At 46.7% G+C, this 19240-nt stretch overlaps 1 protein-coding gene across 1 annotated transcript in view; it reads left to right on the top strand.

Annotated features, from left to right (window-relative positions):
* The first annotated feature begins 16 nt into the window (after positions 1-16).
* The window catches only part of GRIP2 (glutamate receptor interacting protein 2), a 111923-nt gene continuing 92699 nt past the window's right edge, over positions 17-19240 (top strand). The window contains exon 1 of the mRNA XM_084764941.1: positions 17-75. The gene's annotated coding sequence lies outside the window, so the exon portion shown is untranslated. The remainder of the gene's footprint in view (positions 76-19240) is intronic.

A 19240-nucleotide genomic window follows, 5' to 3' on the forward strand; every position in this document is an offset into this window, starting at 1 on the left:
AAGATTTACGACCTCGGCGCCATCTTGAAAGCGTCAGTATGAAGTGCCTAGTCGCTACGTCACCATTTTGAGAAGGTCAGTGTGTCTCCTAGCGTTGAAGTTAATCGCAATAGCCATCTAGAAGAGAGCAGAAAGTGAGGTGAGGATGACTAGTATTGTCGTCGTATTGAGATGAAAGGAGTTCTTTATAATTTTTGGATATCAGAGATGAAAGGAACATAGCTTTCATTGCAACAGACCATATTGAGTGAAGAGGTGAGGTAAACGAATGGCGCCATCTTGAGGAGGGCTAAGTAAGCTCAGTGTTAACAAAATGAAAACAAAGGGAATTTAATAAAACTGGAGGCGCGCCGGGGCGGGGGGCAGCGGGGGCTATTGTTTGAGAACTGGGCTGTGAGAAAAACTCATTTTACTTTTGGTGATTTGGTTGGTTGGCTTTGAGGGGCGGGGCATTTCTTCTTTTTTATTTTTTTATTTTTCCTTTCTTTTTCTTTTTTTTTTCAGTCTGTAAGACAGGGTTTTACTACGTAGCCAGCTGGCCTCAAACTCAGTGCCTCACATTTACAGCAATCCTCCTACTTCTGCCTCCTATATGCTAGGATTACAGGTGTGAGCCACTATGCCCCCCATAATGTTTGATCCATTCATCATTCATTCATTCGACAGGGTTTCGCTGTGTAGTCCTGGCTGGCCCAGAACTTGTTTTTTAGGCCAGGCTCGCCTTGAATTTAAAAATACCTGCCTACCTCTCCCTCTGTAGTGCAAGGGATTTAAGCTGTGTTCCACCACAACTGGCACCCAGAATAGTCTTATTTTTTTAATACATTGTTTGAATTATAACTTATTAAAAACTTTTTTTTTTCGAGACAAGGTCTCTCTGTGTTAGCCTTGGCTGTCCTGGACTCACTTTGTAGACCAGGCTGGCCACGAACTCACAGCAATCCACCTGCCTCTGGCTCCCGAGTGCTGGGATTAAATTGACCTGGATTAGAAAAGAATTTTGAACAATTTCTGAAATGACCTTAAACATGCATTTGTTCTATTTCTGCAAAGCACTGATGATGATAAAGTCAAAACAATGAACTCTGAAAACACTGAACATACTTTATGTCCTACAGTATCAAATGTTCAGTCAACATTTAATTCCTTATGTTAAAAACAAGCACACCCATCTCATTAGGATGCAAATTGGTTTTTATCTTTGATAAATGGTGAAAATATACACATTTTAAGAAAAATATCTGCACACATATTTTATTTACCTATATACTTGGGGTCATGAAAATATATATTGGGTAAGAAGCAGTTGTGAGTGGAAAAACTTTATGAAAACTAAAGGCTGTAATGTTGCTAAGCGTGGTGGCGCATGCCTTTAATCCCAGCACTCAGGAGACAAAGGCAAGCAGATCTCTGTGAGGGAGGCCAGCCTGGTCTATAACGTTGAGTTCAGGACAGCCAGGGATGTTACACAGAGAAACCAAAAAAAAAAAAAAAAAGACTGTAATGTTATAATTACTGTCTTACTTTGTCTGTAGAATGCCTATAGGAAATCTCTGGTTATCTCCTGTTTAGATTTGTAAGCCTACACCATAGAAATTCTTCCTAAGAGTGGCACCCCACTAATGAGACTACCTCTCAAGACAAGGACATTACTAGGAAAGGATGGGATATAGCTCAGTGTTGTAGCACTTACTTAGCATGTGCAAGAAGCTGGGTTCCATCCCTAGCACTGGGGAGAAATAGCAACAAGCCATTGAGTTTCCTTTGTTTCCCTAGCAGTTACACAGGATGTGACGTTGGCCAGAATGCTATCCTGTAGGCTCATAAGTTCTCATACATCCTGTTCCTAAAAGCTCCCTTATCCCTTTGATGCCTTCCCAGCAGCTTGATCTGTCTGGAATTGCTTTCCTCTGTCTAGTCCCAGCTACAGCCCAGTGCCGTTTTCCAGAATGCTGTCTTCTAAACCACACCTTGCACCAGAGTCTCTCACAGAGATTTCTTGCAGAAAATACAGGAAGAAAAGGACTCCTTAAACGAGTTAAAGAAACTTGGGAACATACCAATCACCCTCCGAGCCTCAAGTCTCTTACCTGGCTGGGCACACAGGAGATTTGTACACCATGAAATGAAAATAGCTCTGTGTCCATTAATTTTTGTTTGTTTGTTTGTTTGTTATGACCAAATACATGCCAAGAGCAACGGAAGGGAAGAAGGCTCATCGTTTGAAGGGATACAGACTATCATAAAGGGGAAGGTGTGGTAGGAGGCTGTTCCATCCCACAACCCCAAGCTCCATCCAAGTTGAGACCCTTCACGTCCTTGAATTTTGACCACCCTGGAAGGAACGAAGCTACTCTAGAGATCCCTCGCTTGTTGGGAGTTTGTGTGGTGCACCCTGTATTCCGATGCTGACTTCTGTCAATGTCTGTGAAGAATCTCCTGTGTCAATGTTGTGTGAACATTGCTCCCAAATTTTCTCTGGTTGGTTAAGAAAGAAGCTGAGAGCCAATGGCTGGGCAGAGGAAATAGAAAGGCTGGACTTCCAATCCAATGGTGGGGGGGGGGGGGAGGTTCTCAGATAGGGACCACAAGTAGAGGGAGAAGGAGGACGAAGAGGGACAGAAAGGATACGGCCATGAGGACTGGCCTGATGGAGCAGAAGCATCCCAGGCAGGACCAATATGACAAGTAATTCGGGGTGTGTGTCTGGGAAGTAGCCAGACTAGCATAGAGAGTTAGAACACATTAGTATCCACCCAGTGTTAGTGCTTTAGGGCTTGTTGACTAAATCTATAGGTCTCTGCCTCAGTGTTTGGGAGCTAGAGCAAATGATTAGAAAAGGGCCCCCAAATTATAAAGTATAGTTACACTCCCTCCGGCTGCCAGACGATTGAAACAATGGATCCCCGGAAATTGTCATTTTTTTCCCCACACAGCTCGTGCTGGCAGAAGAAAAGAGCCTAAAATAGAGCTGGAGAGATGACTCAGTAGTCAAGAGCACGGGTGCACTTCCAGAGGGCCTGGGTTTGGTTCCCAGAATCCATGGAGCAGCTCCCAACAATCTGTAACTCAGTTTCAGAGAATCTGATACACTCTTCTGACCTCTGCGCACACCAGTTGTGCATGTGGTATATGGTCACACATGCAGGCAAAACACTAATAGGCATAACATTTTTTTTATGTAAAGAAAGAAAAATGAAAAAGCCTAAAGCTTTAAGCTACCTAGAACAGAAACTTTTCTCCTGGGAAAAGGTTTGCAGGCCACCCTGCAAGACAGTAAAACCAAGATGGTGATGAGGGGACCATGCCTTGACCAGGGCTGCTCAGCAATGCATAACCCTGGCCCTCTAATTAATCCTTAACCTCACTTCAAGACTCCAAAGATGCACTTCAGTGGGGGAGGGGTCAGTGCATCTGAGTCTCTTTTCCCAATGTGGCCACATTGAACAAATCTCCCTTTTCTTCTTTTCACTATTTTACTCTTTAAAAAAAAATTTTTTTTTAATTTATGTACATTGGTGTGAGGGTGCCAGATCTTGGAGTTACGGACAGTTGTGAGCTGCCACGTGGGTGCTGGGAATTGAACCCGGGACCTTTGGAAGAGCAGACAATGCTCTTAACCACTGAGCTAACTCTCCAGCCCTAGTTTTACTCTTTTAACTGGATTTTCAAGGCCAGGTGGTTGAGTCTGACTAGTAGGGGCACAGGGTGTGATCCTAAATCCAGTACCAACATCTTGGTGGAACAGCAAGTAGAAGGCGGAGAGGAGTAGATCCCAGAGTAAAATCAAATGCCTCAAAACGCTCCTCACAGTGATCCACTTCCTTCAGTGAGGCTCCACATCCTAACGTTGTCACAACTTTCTGAAATGCACTATCAGCCAGGGACCAAGTATTCAAACATATGAGACTATGAGGGTCATTTCATATTCAAGCTACATCCAGCCTGCATGTGGAAACAGCTGTGTGCACATCCCTCACAGTTTCAGAGCTGTGGGTGACAACAGTCTGTATGGTGATGCTGTGTACTTGACAGTGTGTCTCACGCCTGCTGGGCCCCAGGGATGTGCAGCAGCAGGTGGCAGGTGGATTTTCTTCTTCCTTTTCATCCCTATGGGATGTGCATTGTCTATGAAATCTTCTATTGGCTTTAAATCAAGGTGGAGAAAGACCATCTTCCAAAACAGTCATTTCCCCAGGAGCTTAGCTACATTCAGGCTCATTTTCAATGACCTGCAGTGGTCTTCCAGCCAAGAGACACCTAAGGATGCACTGTAGGGCAGCCTCACCCACTGCAATCATCTGCCAAGGCTGCTAGTGTGAGATTCTAATCAGCTGTAGAGTCTACAGGCTTAATTGAGTCCAAGAAGCCTTTTAGCATGTGAAAACTAGTGTGTGTGTGTGTGTGTGTGTGTGTGTGTGTGTGTGTGTGTGTACAAACCCTGTTTCCTTAAAGGAAAACTATGTCTCCCCTCACTGTCCAGCACACAGAGAAACCTCACCTTGTTCCATCTCCAACACCACTGACTCTAATGAGAAATTGCTCAGCAGTGCATGAATAAGCTGACTCCAACGTGTGCAAAAAGATTAGGTTGACTAAAGAAATTGGGTTTTCAACAAGGGCGTGGGGTGAGACAGAAGGCAGGAAGATAAGCAGAGTGGGGCCCTGGATGACAATGCAGCTGACCTTCACGAGGATAGGCAAGGCTGTCGGTGTCATTGTGGCACTTACTTTCTGCAGCAGCCTCAGGAGATGGGTGCTGTCATTGTTCTCACACAGGAGCTGGCAGAAGCACAGAGAAGGCAAGTGTGTATACAAGGTCAAACAACCTGGAGTCAAACTCTACTGGGGAAAGAAAAAAAAAATCAGCCTGTTGTCCCAAACTATTTCTGCAGAGGAAAAATAAAAACCCTGGGTCACTCTAAGTTCCTGCTGACTGGTGGCAATCCTTAGCTTTTCTGGCCTTACAGCTGTCTCTAACCCTACTGACCCACCTCCCTGTGGATCTATCTTTGCATGATTGTCTTCATATATAGACATTGCTATGTGAAACAAAGGGCCTTCTGGAATCTGGGGTGGTCTCAACTTTAACTAATGATATCTACAGGGACACTATTTCCAAAGAAAGTCACATTCTGACTTCCATTTTTGGACTTACATACATCTTTTTCTTTTTTTTCCCTGGGGGAAGGGGGAGTGCTAGAAAATACCCCAGTACCTGTCTTGGAAAGAATCACTTGAGGCGCACAACAGTGGTTGGGAGGAGAGGGACCTGAGACCCATGACTGAGACGCGGCAGCACTGAGTGGCAGAGAGGCTGGCTGAGGCCAGAGATGGACAAAGCAAGTTCCTTGCCACTCAGGTCAGGCTGCTAGGAAGCAGGTTTCCCCTTCTGGGCCGGCCAGTGCATGCTGCCAACCTTCCCCAGCAGCAGGGTGTGTCTACCAGCTTGTCAATGTAATGAATGGTAACAACCAACTTACAAGGAAAAGGGTTTATTCTGGCTCTCGGGCTTTCAGAGACTTGAGCCCATGGTTGACTGGTCCCATTGCTGTAGGCCCATGGTGAAAAATCACAGCAGTGCAGGAGCAGATGTTCACCTCATGGCCAGGGAGGGAGAGGAGTTGGGAGAGGGAGAGAGCACAGAGGCATATTAGGAATCAAGGGTCCCACTGTTCCCTTGAAGGGAACACCCTCATCACTTAAGGACCTCCCACTGAGCTCTGCCACTTCCCCCATAGCACCACCCGTGGAAGAAAGACTTCAGTGTGTGGGTCTCTGGGAGATTCCAAACCCAAGCATTAGCAAAGAACAAGGAAACACACCTTGGTGGGAGCCACATCTGGCCACAGGTAGGAACTGAAATGGTGACAAGGAGGACAATGAACACTAGGGAAGGCCATAGTGTTGATTAGGACTCTGAGAAGGTACTTGAATGCGGAGCTAGGGGTCCAAGCAGTTAAGGGACAGACAGGCAGGCAGGCTACAATAGGGAGGACAGTGTACCCAGCAGGACAGGAAGGAGTGCTTGTGTCCCTGGTGCTTCACAGAGCACCATGAGGCACTTTGGTGTCTGCCCTGTATAAGGCAGGAGGTATGGAGAGTTCTGGGCAAAGGAGGGATGTAGTGGTCTGACTTGAGGATTAGCAAGATCTCTGTGCTGCTGGGCCAGCAAAGACTTTCCTAATAATGTTTGCTAGTTCACACTTTCACTCACATTCAGAAACGGATCCAACACATTTGTTTTAAGGTTAAGTGTATGGTCAAGAGGCCAAGCAAAACACCTGTGACTCGTCTGGCTGTGAGCCCATGGGAGCGCCTTCTGCATGCCAAGCAGTGGGCTAAGTGCTTTCTTAGGTGTATTTTAAAATAATCTTTTCTATTTTAAGTTTTTAGACTTATAGAAGCATTCAAAGATAGCATGGGGAGTTTTTACATGGTCCTTGGCCACTTCCCTCTGTTGACATTTCATTTCAGGACTTTTGTCACATGCAAGAACCAAGTTTCATAATGCTGTCAAGAAGTCTGCTGTTTCTTCCCAGTGTTGTTCAGCCAGGCTGCCACACTGTGCTTAACTGTCAGTTTCCTCATGACAGTGAGGGTTTCTCAGACTGTATTAGTCTGATTTCTGTGACTTGAGCTAATCAACTTATGAAGAGGAAAATGTATTTGGCTCATGGTTACATCTTTCTGTGATGGAAGTTTTGGTTTCTTTGTAAACTCAGTTATGTTATGTAAATATGTTTTTGTTTTAATCCCAAGTGTGGGATTTTAGTTTGGGCTTTAATATGTCCGCAGCTGATAGTTGCCTCCTGCAGGCCGTGGTCTTTGCCAGTCGGTAATGGCAATGAGAGGGGCGTGGCTGGGATGCTGAGGAAGATAAATAGGAGAGCCTAGAGAGAAAGGGTGGGTGTGGTGGTGGCCTGTAGCGAGTAGCAGTGTGAAGAGACCAGAGGCAGATGGTTTGGTGATTGGCTATAGATGGAGAGAAACATTTCAGTGTATCAGCTCAGAAGAAACTGCTTGCTGCATTTGCTGTTGATGGAGATTGGCATTGCCCCAAAAGAACCCAATTTGCCCTAAAAGCTGGGATAAGTAAAGGGGTCTGTGCCCCTCTTCCCACTAACCTTCTTTCTCATACTCAGGGTTAAGGGGTTTCTGGAAGGGAAATAGAGGCTTCAATACCCCCAAATAAAATAGAGTTTAAAAAAAAGAATGTCAATATCTTTCTTGGCTCCACGGCTCTCAGCCTATAATGGTGCAGTTTATCGTGGTGGGTACAGGTATTGAAGCAGAGGAAGATGGAGAAGGAAGGAGGGTAAAGAGGAGGCCCAAGTCCCAGTATCCTCTTCTAAGGCACAACCTTGATGACCTAACTTCCTCTCATCACTGTGCCCCTCCTCTTAAAAGGTTCCACCACCTTCAAGGCTTAAACACATGGACCTTTGGGGGCCATTCAAGCTCCAAATCACAGTGCTTTGTGTAGTGGAAACATCAAAACACAAATCGTTGTTTCTGGTGACTTTGGAAGTTTTCAACAAACTTGGCCAGGTGTGTGTGTGTGTGTGTGTGTGTGCAAGCTTGTGTGCTTGCCTACTTGTATGTATGTATAGCATATGCCTGCATTGTTCAAGGAGGCTAGAAAAGGACATTGGATTCCCTGGAACGGGTTGCAGATGGTTGAGATTACAGACAGTTGAAAGCTGCCATATGGGTGGTAGGAACTGAATGCTAAGCCATTTCTCCAGCCCTTGTGAGTTTTTGGTTTGTTGGTTGCTTGGTTTAACAGTAGATTCTCCAATTTAGATGTGCCTGACTTTCTCAGAGCCTAATATCCTCCTGAGGATATCTTAGGACATTCACCTAATAAAGTGCATGCCACTAAGATTATTTATGAGTGAGAACCTTAGTCTCCTGGCATGTGGTCTTTGCCAAGTTGCTCCATTGAAAGCTACTTTCCCACTTGCTCTTTCTTCAAAAAACAACTCACCTACAGCAGCCCACTGTCAAGTGATGCTCCGTGTAATTAATTTTATTTATTTGTTTCTTTTTATTTATGTATATGTGTTTGTTTGCTTGTCAGTTTATACACTGTTGCATGTGGGAGCCCCTGGAAACCATAAGAGGAAGTCAGATTCCCTGGAACTGGAATTACAGGGGTTGTGAGCCACGGTGTGGGGTCTGGGAGTCAGACCACGATCCTCTGCAAGAACAGTAAGTGCTTGTAATGGTTGTCATCTCTACAACCCAGGTTTTTTTTTTAATTGACAAATAATCACATGCTTATAGGATATGTGATGTTTTGATGTATTTTACAATGTGTGACATCAGGCTCATTAACAAATCTGTTACCTTGTTTATTGCTCTTTTGTAGTTGAAATGTTTAAAAATCTCTTTCAGCAAATCTGAAGAGCGTGCTGCATTGTTTTTAGTTTGATCGCCACTCTGCAGTACAGTGCTGGACTGTGTCCCTCTGGCTCAGCCTAAACTCTGTGACCTTTGATAAATACCTCTTCCCTATAGGTGATGGGGTCCGACCCTATCACCCATCTGTAGTGGCCATCACTCTTCCCACGCTTTGATTTTATGAGTCCAGCTGTAGATTCCTACCTTCTTCGAATGAGATCGCGTGGTCCTTGTCTTTCTGTGCCTGGCTTGTTTCATGCTAATGTCCTCCAGGCTCATCTAGGACACTTTGAAATTGTGATCTTCCTGACATATCATCTGAGATAACAAACATATGCCACCTCCCCACCTCCCATTTGACATTCGCCGTTCATGTGTTGCCTGGTGGATGCCTAGGCGCCTTGCATCTCTTAGCTAGTGTGAAAAGCTCAGCAATGAACAAGAGGGAAATTTGCAGCTAGACATGTCTATGTCAAAACATTAAATGAACAATATTCCACTCCAGGAGTGATGGTGAATGTCTTTAATATCAGCACTCAGAAGGCAAGGGAATCTCAGTGAGTTCGAGGCCAGCCTGGACTACAAAGCAAGTTCCAGGCCAGTGAGGACCACACAGAGAGAACCTATCTCAAAAATAAAATAAAATACATAACATTCTACTTCAAGGAACTGTACAAAAATATAAAAGCAAAATAAAGTCCAAATCAGTAAAGAAAGACCAAAGCACTGATGAATTTGATTTACTTAAATTTTGTTTTCATGGGGGCTGGAGAGATGGCTCAGAGGTTAAGAGCACTGGCTGTTTGTTCTTCCAAAGGTCCTGAGTTCAATTCCCAGCAACCACATGGTGGCTCACACCCATCTATAATGAGATCTTGTACCCTCTTCTGGCCTGCAGGTGTACATGCAGGCAGAACACTGTATACAAAATGAATAAATAAATTTTTAAAAAATTTTTGTTTTCATATTTTAAGTTTTGTTTGTTTGTTTGTTTGTTTGTTTGAGATAGGATCTCTTTATGTAGCCCTGGTTGTCCTGGAACTCTATGTAGACAAGGCTAGTCTGGAACTTGCAGAGATCTGCCTGCCTTTGCCTCTGCCTCCTGAGTGCTGGAATTAGGGAGGTGCTCCACCATGCCCATATTGACTCATTTAATTTGACAAGGGCCACCTAGAAGAAATATCACTGTTCCTACTTTGCAGAGTAGGGAGCTGAGACTCAAGGAGGCCTGGAACCCCACTCAAGGCCATAGGGGAGCTGTTCACCCACGCTCTGCTGATGCACCCAAAGGCTTGGGCTCCTGGACAGATCTCTCCCCTCGTTCTCTGCACCCTCCCTGCTGTACCTAACCCTTCATAGCCAGAGGTAGAAGTAGCCTGAGTTCCCCTGTGGCCCCAGTGCCTGACAGGAGGATGACTTGAAAAGCAGCCCCAAATCACATTCATTTTGCAGACAGGAGCCTCGGGGCTGAGCTATTTATTGCTAAGGTCCCAATGCCCACTTTAATTTCCTGCCTGGTGTAGATGGATACAGATAGAGACAGCAAGCTGAGAGGCGCTGCTAGGGTTGGGGGACTATGGTAGTCACAAGGACTGTAAGGACAGTTGCCTTTCTCCTGGATTCCTCATGAGAGAGACCATCCACAGCAGGGATGTCATCCATGTCTGGGGACCATGACTTGGTCAGGAAGACAGACAGAGTCACAGTGCTAGAGGAAGATGAGATTTGCTAGTCCCATGGTACTATGAGAGGGAGACCACCAGGACTGGCACTCTCAAAAGTGACATCACCAGGGATTAACTGCCCCTACTAGAACCCATGCATGGGTGATTTCATCTCCCGAATGCTTACCTCACAAATAGCAGTGCCTATCTTGGGAATCCAGTCTGATGCTCTTCCTTCATAGCTTCATACATGCTGGCCTTGAGCCCAGGGCCCTCACTTGATTCTGGCACTGTGCTCTTGGGTGTTCCAGACCCCAGGACCATGAGCAAAGTAAACTTTTGGTGTCAGATATTTTGTTGAAACAGCAGAAAACAGACCAAGACAGGGAGCTGACCTCCTACACGGTTATTCTACCAGAGAGTCTTCACGTGAGAGTTAGCGGCAGGCTGGGACCTGTGGATGTGTTGCCCACTGCGCCTGCTTGGGAAGAACTGTCCCTGGGATTTGTGATGTGTCAGCTAAGAGTATGAAGCTGAAATCCAGAGAGCAGAGTCCCAGCATGCCACATTTAACCAAGATGCTTCAATAAAGAGATGCTTATTTCTTTTTGTGTATGCAGGCATATGCAGTTGAATGTACTCATATTTATGGAGGCCAGAGGTCAGGAGGTCATTTTCAGCTCAGGCATCATTCCTTAGGAACTACCCCACTTTGTTTTGATGCTGTTGTTTTGTTGGTTGGTTTTAGACTTCAGAGAGATCTTCCTGTCTGTGCCTCATTAATGCTAGGATCAAAGGTACATGCCATCACACGGGGCTTCATCTTTTGGTTTGCTTTTGTTTTTTTTTTGTTGTTGTTGTTTGTTTGTGTGTGTGTGTGTGTGTGTGTGTGTGTGTGTGTGTGTGTGTGTGTACATGCTCTCACTAGCTTAGAACGCATCGATTAGGGCAGCACAGCCAGCCAGTGAGTCCCAGGAATCTGCCCATCTCTGCTCCTCTAGTACCCCGCATGCTTGAGTTTTCTTTCTCCTTAATTTTTTTTAAACTTTAAAAATATTATGTTTATATGTTTTGTATGTGTCGATGACTGTGTAATATGTGCATGCCTGGTGCCCATGGAGGTCAAAAGATGGCACTGGATCCCTTAGAACTGGAATTAAAGATGGTTGTGAGCCACCATGAGGGTGCTAGAATCTGAACTCAGGTTCTCTTTAGGAGCAGCCTGAGCTTTTAGCTGCCGAACCATCTCTCCAGCATCTGAATTTTCTTAACACATATCCATACATGGGTTCTGGGCATCCATCTCAGGGCCTCGTGTTTGCAAGGCAAGCATTTTACTGAGTGAGGATCTCACAGCCCTGAAACGCTTATCTCTTTATGGTCCGGCTTATGGATTGATTATCCAAATTGTCTTTACCACAACCCTAATAGGTCAATCCCTCTGAGAGCCCCATTTGACAGGTGAGGAGGCTCAGAGAGCCTAAGTGGGTACTCCAACATCACACAGCTTACTATATTGTAGAGTTGGAACTTACAGCCAGGTGCATCTGACCCCATAGCCCAGGTTTGTTCTATTTCTTTTTCTATGTATGTTCCAACATCTTCCTGAGTTTGTTATAAAAGATAAAGTATGGGACTGGGAGAAGGCTTACTGGTACAGTCCTGCCATGAGAGAATGAGGACCTCAGTTTAGATCCACTAACACCCATGTACACAGCCGAGGGTGTCACTGTGCTTCTGTAACACCAGCACTGGAGGTTGGGGTCAGAGGCAGGCAGATCACTGAAGTTAACTGGCCAGCTAGCCTAGCCAAACTGATGAGCTTCAGGTTCACTGACAGACCCTGTCTCAAAATAATTAATAAACAAAAGTAGAAAATGATCAGGGGAAAAACATATCAAAGTGGGGCCTCTACATGCGTGTGCTCCCACGTGCTTCTGTGTACACCACATGTAACTCAGAGCACATGCATGTACACACACACACACACACACACACACACACACACACACACAAAGATAAACCTTACTGGGTACAGTGGCTTACCATACATCCCATCCTCCAGAAACGGAGACAGGAGGATTATCTGAGCATTGGGAGTTTTCCACTATTGTGTCCTATAAGCAAGGAGTATCTATACTAAGTGTTAATAGTGGGACTGTGCGTGGGAGTAGCCACCACACTCCACCCTAGACAACACACTAAGACCCTACTCTTAAATATAAAAGGGGGCAGGGATCTATCTTGAATGACAGAGCTTTCTTAGTACGCACAAAAGACTGGCACCACATTAACTAGGCACGAGGATCAGAAGTTCAATGTCATCCTCAGCTACACTGAGCCCAACACCAGTCTGTGGCATGTGACATCAAAGAGAAGGAAAGTGAAAGGAAGAAAGAAAAAGAGAGAAAAGTTAAAAAAAAAAAGCCCACCCCTTGCCTCCTCCCCCAGGTCTGTGTTGGGTAACACACGCCTTCTATAGCAAGCACATATTTAAGCATTCCCAGGGCACACAACATCTGCTGCTATATGCTCGCCTTCCCTCTGCAGGTGCATGGCTGCGAGTGGGTGACACAGAGTGTGGCAAAGACACTATAAATGCCAGTGTGATTTTCACACCCAACTGTCTAAGAATTAGCAAGCTTTGCAGAACTGTGAGGGGCAAATGCGCCTCCTTCAGGCACTGTTGTCTACGCAGCTGGTCTGGGGAACCAGGAGGCTGTGTTGAGCCCTGTGTGTATGTGTGGTCTGTGGACGTGACAGCACACTCATCTGCAGCTCTCAGTGAGAACACAGGGGCCTCGCCTGGCAAAGCTGAGGGTGAGTCATGAACAAGAGGCCTGATGGTGACGTTGATGGAGTGATGACTTTCCTTCAGATCGGATGCTGCCTCCTGTTACTTAAAGAAAAAGGGTCTTTATGGTAATTTAGAGAAGAAAACCAAAGCTAAGTCAGACTCCACCTCTTCCAGGCTATAGCGAGACTCATTAGTGGGAGAGGTTGCTTCATCAAAGAAATAGGCTTTCTCTGCATGGAACCAACACAGAAAACTAATTCGCGCCATCAATCCTGGACAACTGTTAACGCTTCCAAAGCCCGTGTTCCTCAAAGTCATATACTGAAATTGTTACCCAGTGTGTGTCAGTTCTAATCACTCCTTTGCTGTGATTACTTTCAGAGCCACTCTGCTTATGGTTCTACAGAAGCCCAAAAGACCATCACCAAGCATAAAGGAGCTTCGCCCAAGTCCCTGTGCCTTCCTTCCCTGGTGTCCTCGGTAGAGGTCCTCAGCTCCCAATTCACTTAGTTGTCCTGAAGTGGGACAAGATACCGAGTGTCCTCTGGTCACACTGCCCTGATGTATTATGGGAGCCATCACTTCCTCCGTAGATTATGAGGCTAGGGAAGAGAAAACTTGCATTCTGAATGCTGAGGTCAGGAACTGAAAGAGAAAAGGAATGCCAAGATTTGTGGACTGAAGAAGGGTCCTGCCATGTCCTAGCTCCCTAGAGACAGTACTCTAGAGATTGCCCTCAGATGCACTGTGCACTGACCACAGCTGCCACTGTCTGGCTCTGCCTTGCTTGTGTTTCTCCAGCCATAGGAACAGTTAACAACACAATCCAACACACGGGGGGGGGGGGGGGGAAGCATGTGTGTGATGTTACTGTGGTAGACCCTGACTCACTCAGAGCTCAGTGGCAGAGCACCTGCCCAGCACATACGAGGAGGCCCCAGATTCATCGTCCGATGCCTGAGACAACACCTCTCCCCACTCAAAGTCAATTCCGACAGGACAGAGACATCTGTGGGTGGCTACCATGGCACCACCATGTGAACTAGTACAGTTCTTTCTACCTGCCTGCTGAAGAGACAGGACGCTACCTTCATTCCACTTCCTGAAATGCACCTGTGCTCATGGGCTGGGGGAGGGCGGGGGAAAACATCTGGACTATTCCTAGTTCTATCTTTAAAATGATACTTCAATAATATTTAGACAAAGCAGCTTCTCACAGTCAGTCAAGATGTCACACACACACACACACACACACACACACACACTCTCTCTCTCTCTCTCTCTCTCTCTCTCTCTCTCTCTCTCTCTCTCTCTCTCCTCGGCAGACCGAACGGTGAGGTCCTTATGAATGAGACTGGGGCAAACGCCCCTCATCCTCTGGGCTTCTCACAAGTCCTACAAGCCACTGTGTCCATTTGTCCACCCCCAGCTCTCTCACTGGCACCATCCGGGCATGGAGACACACAGCCAGAGTGTCTGTTTCTTGGCACACATGCAATGTGCCACACAGCCCCAGTGCTCACCCTTCATGTTACAATGCCTGGGGGACCTCCCATCGTTGTTGAGTACTTGGTTCTCAGGTTCCAAGAAACGCATCGGTTTTGAGTTCGGGGTCCAAGACAATGTCAAGGATTATCTAGTTAGTCAACCTGTTGATTCATATTTGGGGACATTTGCCACAGGTTGGTATATTGTCCTTATCTGGAAGCTGCTGTCCAATCCCATTCTACATGGGACACCTATACAGTCTGTTTGGGACAGGGAAGAAACACATGCTCTGGCACACTGGTTTTCCTTCCCATTCCTCCTCCTCTGTCTGTTCAGAAAGTCTATTAAAAAAACAGGTAAAAAGCAGTGGTGCCAGAGACTGGCTGGCCACTTCTGTATGCCCCCACTGTGCTAGCTCCATTGTTTCTGTGCCTTCTCTGTGTCCACCACCCTGTGCAGTGTGACCTCGTGGCTCCTCCTGTTGAAGAGGGAACATTCTTCTCCACCTGAATGTGATCCGACCACGTGATTTACTTTGGTGGAAACAACAGAGTCCGGTTCTGGAGGCCAGGCACATACTTCCCACCACCTTCCATGATCTCACCACTAGGGGGTGTTAGGAAGAGCCCTGGAAGCCCAACAAATCCTAAAGAGGTGGGTCCAGCTTGCAAGAGCCGAGCTCTCTCTCTCCAGTCTCGGAGGGCACCGTAGACTTGGAGTGGTTCTGTATAGTTGTCCATTGAACAGCTATTTCTCCCCTTTGTGCATCTGAAACACTTTATCCTCTAATTCTGTTAAAAAGCAGTGAGAAGTAGTTAACCTGTGCTGTCTCCCAAGCCCAGGAACCTCTCTGGCTCCAGCCCTAGGTACTTTCATAAAAGACAGAGGAAAACAGCATTGGAGAGAACATAGCCAGACTTGGCCCTGACAGCCTTACCTGCCATGTGGCCTTCTCAGCCCTTAAAGCTGAGCACAGGTCTCATGACCTCTGCCCCCAGAGTCTGCCAATACTAAGTACTTGGGGTGTCCTGGTTTTCAGAACCATTCCCTGCTTGCCTACAGAGAATGACTCGCCTGAAGCTTGAGAGGAAAGGCTTCTCCCGCCTCTGCCCACCCACCGTTAGACCCCTCACCCTCTGCAGGCCACAGAGGCCTGTCCATCTGGCAGCGCCTGAGGCTTCCTTCTCACTACTAGACTTGCTGGCCAATGACCACCCCTGTGGAGCAGATCCAGCCAATGGCTGACAACAGTCAGAGTACAAGTATGCCAACTCCGTCAGCCATCAAGTAGGACAACCCTTGAGTGTTTCTGCCCTGGGTCTCCCAAGTCCCTGGCCTTCTGCTCCAGTTGCTCAGGCAGCATGTGGGCCCAGCACTCGGCACCAGCTGTGTGCCCTCTGTTCTCAAAGCCTCTTGGTACACTGTCCCCTCCAAACCACAGCTGGACATCCCACCTCTCAGCGGTCACCTCTGAGGACAGCCAACCTAAGAGGCATATTTCTACAATACCTCAAAGAGGATGTGGTGGTATGAATAAAAATGTCCCCCATAAGTTCAGGTGTTTGATTACTTGGTCTTCAAATGGTGGTGCTGTTTAGGTATATTTAGGAGATGTGCCCTTGCTGGAGGAAGTATGTCACTGGTGGTGGACTTTCATGTTTCAATGCCTGGTACCTTCCCAGTGCATGCTCTCTCTGTCTCTCTGTCTCTGTCTCTGTCTCTGTCTCTGTCTCTGTCTCTGTCTCTCTCATTCTCTCTCTCTCTCTCTCTCTCTCTCTCTCTCTCTCTCTCTGTCCCTCCCTCCCTCTTCCCCTCTCTCCTTCTCTCTCCCTCTCCTTCTCTCTCTCTCCCCTTTCTCCCCCCCCCCCCATGGTACTTGCAGTTTAAGATGTGAGCTTTCAGCATCTAGTTGCTGGAACCATGCCTGCTACTTGCTGCCACACTTCCCAACTATGACAGACTCTTAACCCTCTGAAACCAGGAGCCAAATAAACCTTTCCTTCTATAAATTGCTTTGGTCATGGTGTTTTATCACCGCAATAGGAAAATAACTAATACAAGGGATTCTAGAGTCTTCCCCTTTGTTCATTGAAATTGGGAACCCCCTTTTGTAAGCCACCAGAAAGTCCTGGATCACCAGCCTCTCTGACCAACACTACAGGGCTTCAGAGACAGCCTGCCAAGGATTAACATTCTGCTGGCTATGACACCTCGGATAAGAGCCTTGAAGTCTCTAGACATCATTTTTTTTCTCAGATAGGAGTCCTACCCACCCTCCTCAAGATGTGCAAGCAGATTCTATAAGACACACAGATGCCCTTGTAATGACACAGACACTGAGCTAACCTCAGCTTGTGACCCTCCATGTGTCAGCACACATTTCTTAATACACATTGTGACACAAAAAGATCTCTGTCACATTTTGCTCCGATTTACTCCCTACGTGACCTATATAGCAAGCCAATTGCATCAAAAGTAGTTTAATGCCCATTTATGAAACTCGTTCTCTGGGCTGGAATGACAAACTAGAAGGACACATGCTCTCTGCATAGCTAGAGGAGAGACAGACACAAGCCACAGACATGGGAACGCTCTCTAAGTAACTTCTCTGTGGCCCCTGTGGGCCTTGGCTTCCAGAACATGACCTCCACCTAGAGTCCTTCTGGCTCCAGTAGGAGCCATGTGAGCCCAGATAGGCCAAGCAGGCTGCAGAGTCCCCTAGTCACAGCAGTTGGTGTAAGAATATTTTGTTGTGCTGTTTCTGGGAGTTCCTGAGAGAGAAGGTACAGAAGAGGAGGCAGAGCCCATTCTTGGGTAGGGTCCCAGCAGCACAACTTAACCCTTGGTCTCAACTCTGAAGCCTAGACTTCCCTGTTGTACACTAATTCTCCCTTGTTTGGGTCCTAAGGTGATTGCTCCCCAGAGTGCATGCTTTATATATGATGCATTCAAGACACAAGGCGAGTACAGGATGAGGTTAGCCTTTTTGGATAAGGGGCTCAAAGACTTGTGAAGAAGATTTCTGATCCATGTTCTGGGAGAGGGAGGGAAGTTGGTTCTGTAGGGATCAAGGCAGGAGCCTCACTTGAGACTGTTACTGTTGTATATGAAATATCCCTCTAAGAGACTCATGAAGCCGGAAGCCTGGTCCCCAGACGGTGGATCCAATCATTGAGAGGTAGTAGGATCATGAAGGCTCTCATGATCAACGCATCAATCCATCAATGGATTCACAACCTGTGGTATTACTAGGAAGAACTGAGAGGTGGGGTGTGGCTGTAGGAAGTGGGGTTAAAGATGTACACTGTGCCTAGTCTCCCTCCCCCATGTGCTCTCTGCTTCCTGCCTAGGGTGAGAGGAGCACTTCTGCTCCAGCACACTCTCTCTGCCATGATGGTCTGTCTTACTTCAGGCTCAAAGCAATGGAACCAGGGACCAAAACCTTAAACCAAGCGTTAGAAGAAATCGTTCCTTGTTCAGGTGTTTTGTTATGGTAACAGAAAGCTTCCCAACACAGAGACGGCAGATAACCTGGACGGAGACCTAGATGTGGGATCTGGGAGTTCTTCAGCTCAGCTGGAGCCCTGAAGACAAAGCAAGGGCATTAGAAGGGTCCAGACCCTGGGAGGGTAAATTCCATGCTATGAGGGTGAGCAACATGCAGGTGTCTGTTCATGGTAAGTAAAAGAGGGAGTGGGCTTAGCTTTGCTGGGGCCCCAGAGAATTAATCAGTAGGTGCTCCCACCACCGCTAGGTAGATATTTTGTAGGCTTATAGAAGAAAATTTCAGCTGGAAACATGGCCAGCATGGATTGAGGCTGAGGGTTAGCAAGCTAGTTATTTTGCCCACCTTAGTAGCTAGCTAGTCTAGTTAGCTTTAGTAGCCAACTGGGCATAGCCTAGAGTCATCTGAGAGGAAAACTTCTAATGAGGCATTGCCTACATCAGATTAGCATGTCTATGGGGATCTTGTCTTGATTGTTAGTTGATGTAGATGGGCCTAGCCCACTATAGGCAGCACCATTCCCTAGGCAGGTGGCCATGAGCTGTATAAGAAAATCTGTGAGTGACCCAGGAAAGCGGTGTTCCTCCATGGTTTCTGCTTCAAGTTCCTGCCCTGACTTCCCTCAGTAATGAACTTTGCCCTGGAAGTATAAGCCAGATAACACCCCCTCTCCAATTGATTTTGGTCAGAGTGTTTTACTACAGGGACAGAAAGGAAACGGAAACAGTAGCAACATAATTAAACATGTACAGAGCATTTACATGGGTGCTGCAGGAGGAAAGGGTGAGGGAGGTGAGGGAACATTTTGTGCTTCTGTAGCAAATCCTGAGCAATTCTCTGAGGCAAGCTGGAGTCCTTCGGTGCTTGGACCACACTTCTCAGCAGTTACTGGGGTCACACTACTAGAAACTCCCTCTGGAACAGATTCCCATAGATTTCCTGCTTCAGTCCTCTCGAGATTGCCCTTCCAACGCCACCCAGCTCTCCTAGTTGCACACCAGTGGTGCCTAAACACTTCCTGACCCTGTCCCTTTAATTCAACAAGAGATTAACAGGAGACCCCCTAAGCAGCAGGATTCACAGAGTGAAACAGAAGCTTTGAGTGGGTTGCCTTGAGGCCACACTTCCTGGCATTGGTCTGGCTGCGCCTGGCTCTCTCTGAGGTCTGAAACTGCCTGGCACACCCTGGAGCATTTTTAGATATATGCAGTCCCAGTGCTACCCTAGACCCACTGAGCCACGGGTAGTATTTAAACAAATCCCTACGGAGCCGTGTGCACATTCACATTTGAAAAGCAGCGCTGGGCTTCACACTGCATGGAAGCAGCCAAACAGAAAGAAAAGGACCACAGATCTGACTGCACTCGGGTTAGAACAAGA

This window comes from Acomys minous (genome assembly GCF_964271855.1).
Source record: "Acomys minous genome assembly, chromosome: 17".
Lineage (NCBI taxonomy): Eukaryota > Metazoa > Chordata > Mammalia > Rodentia > Muridae > Acomys > Acomys minous.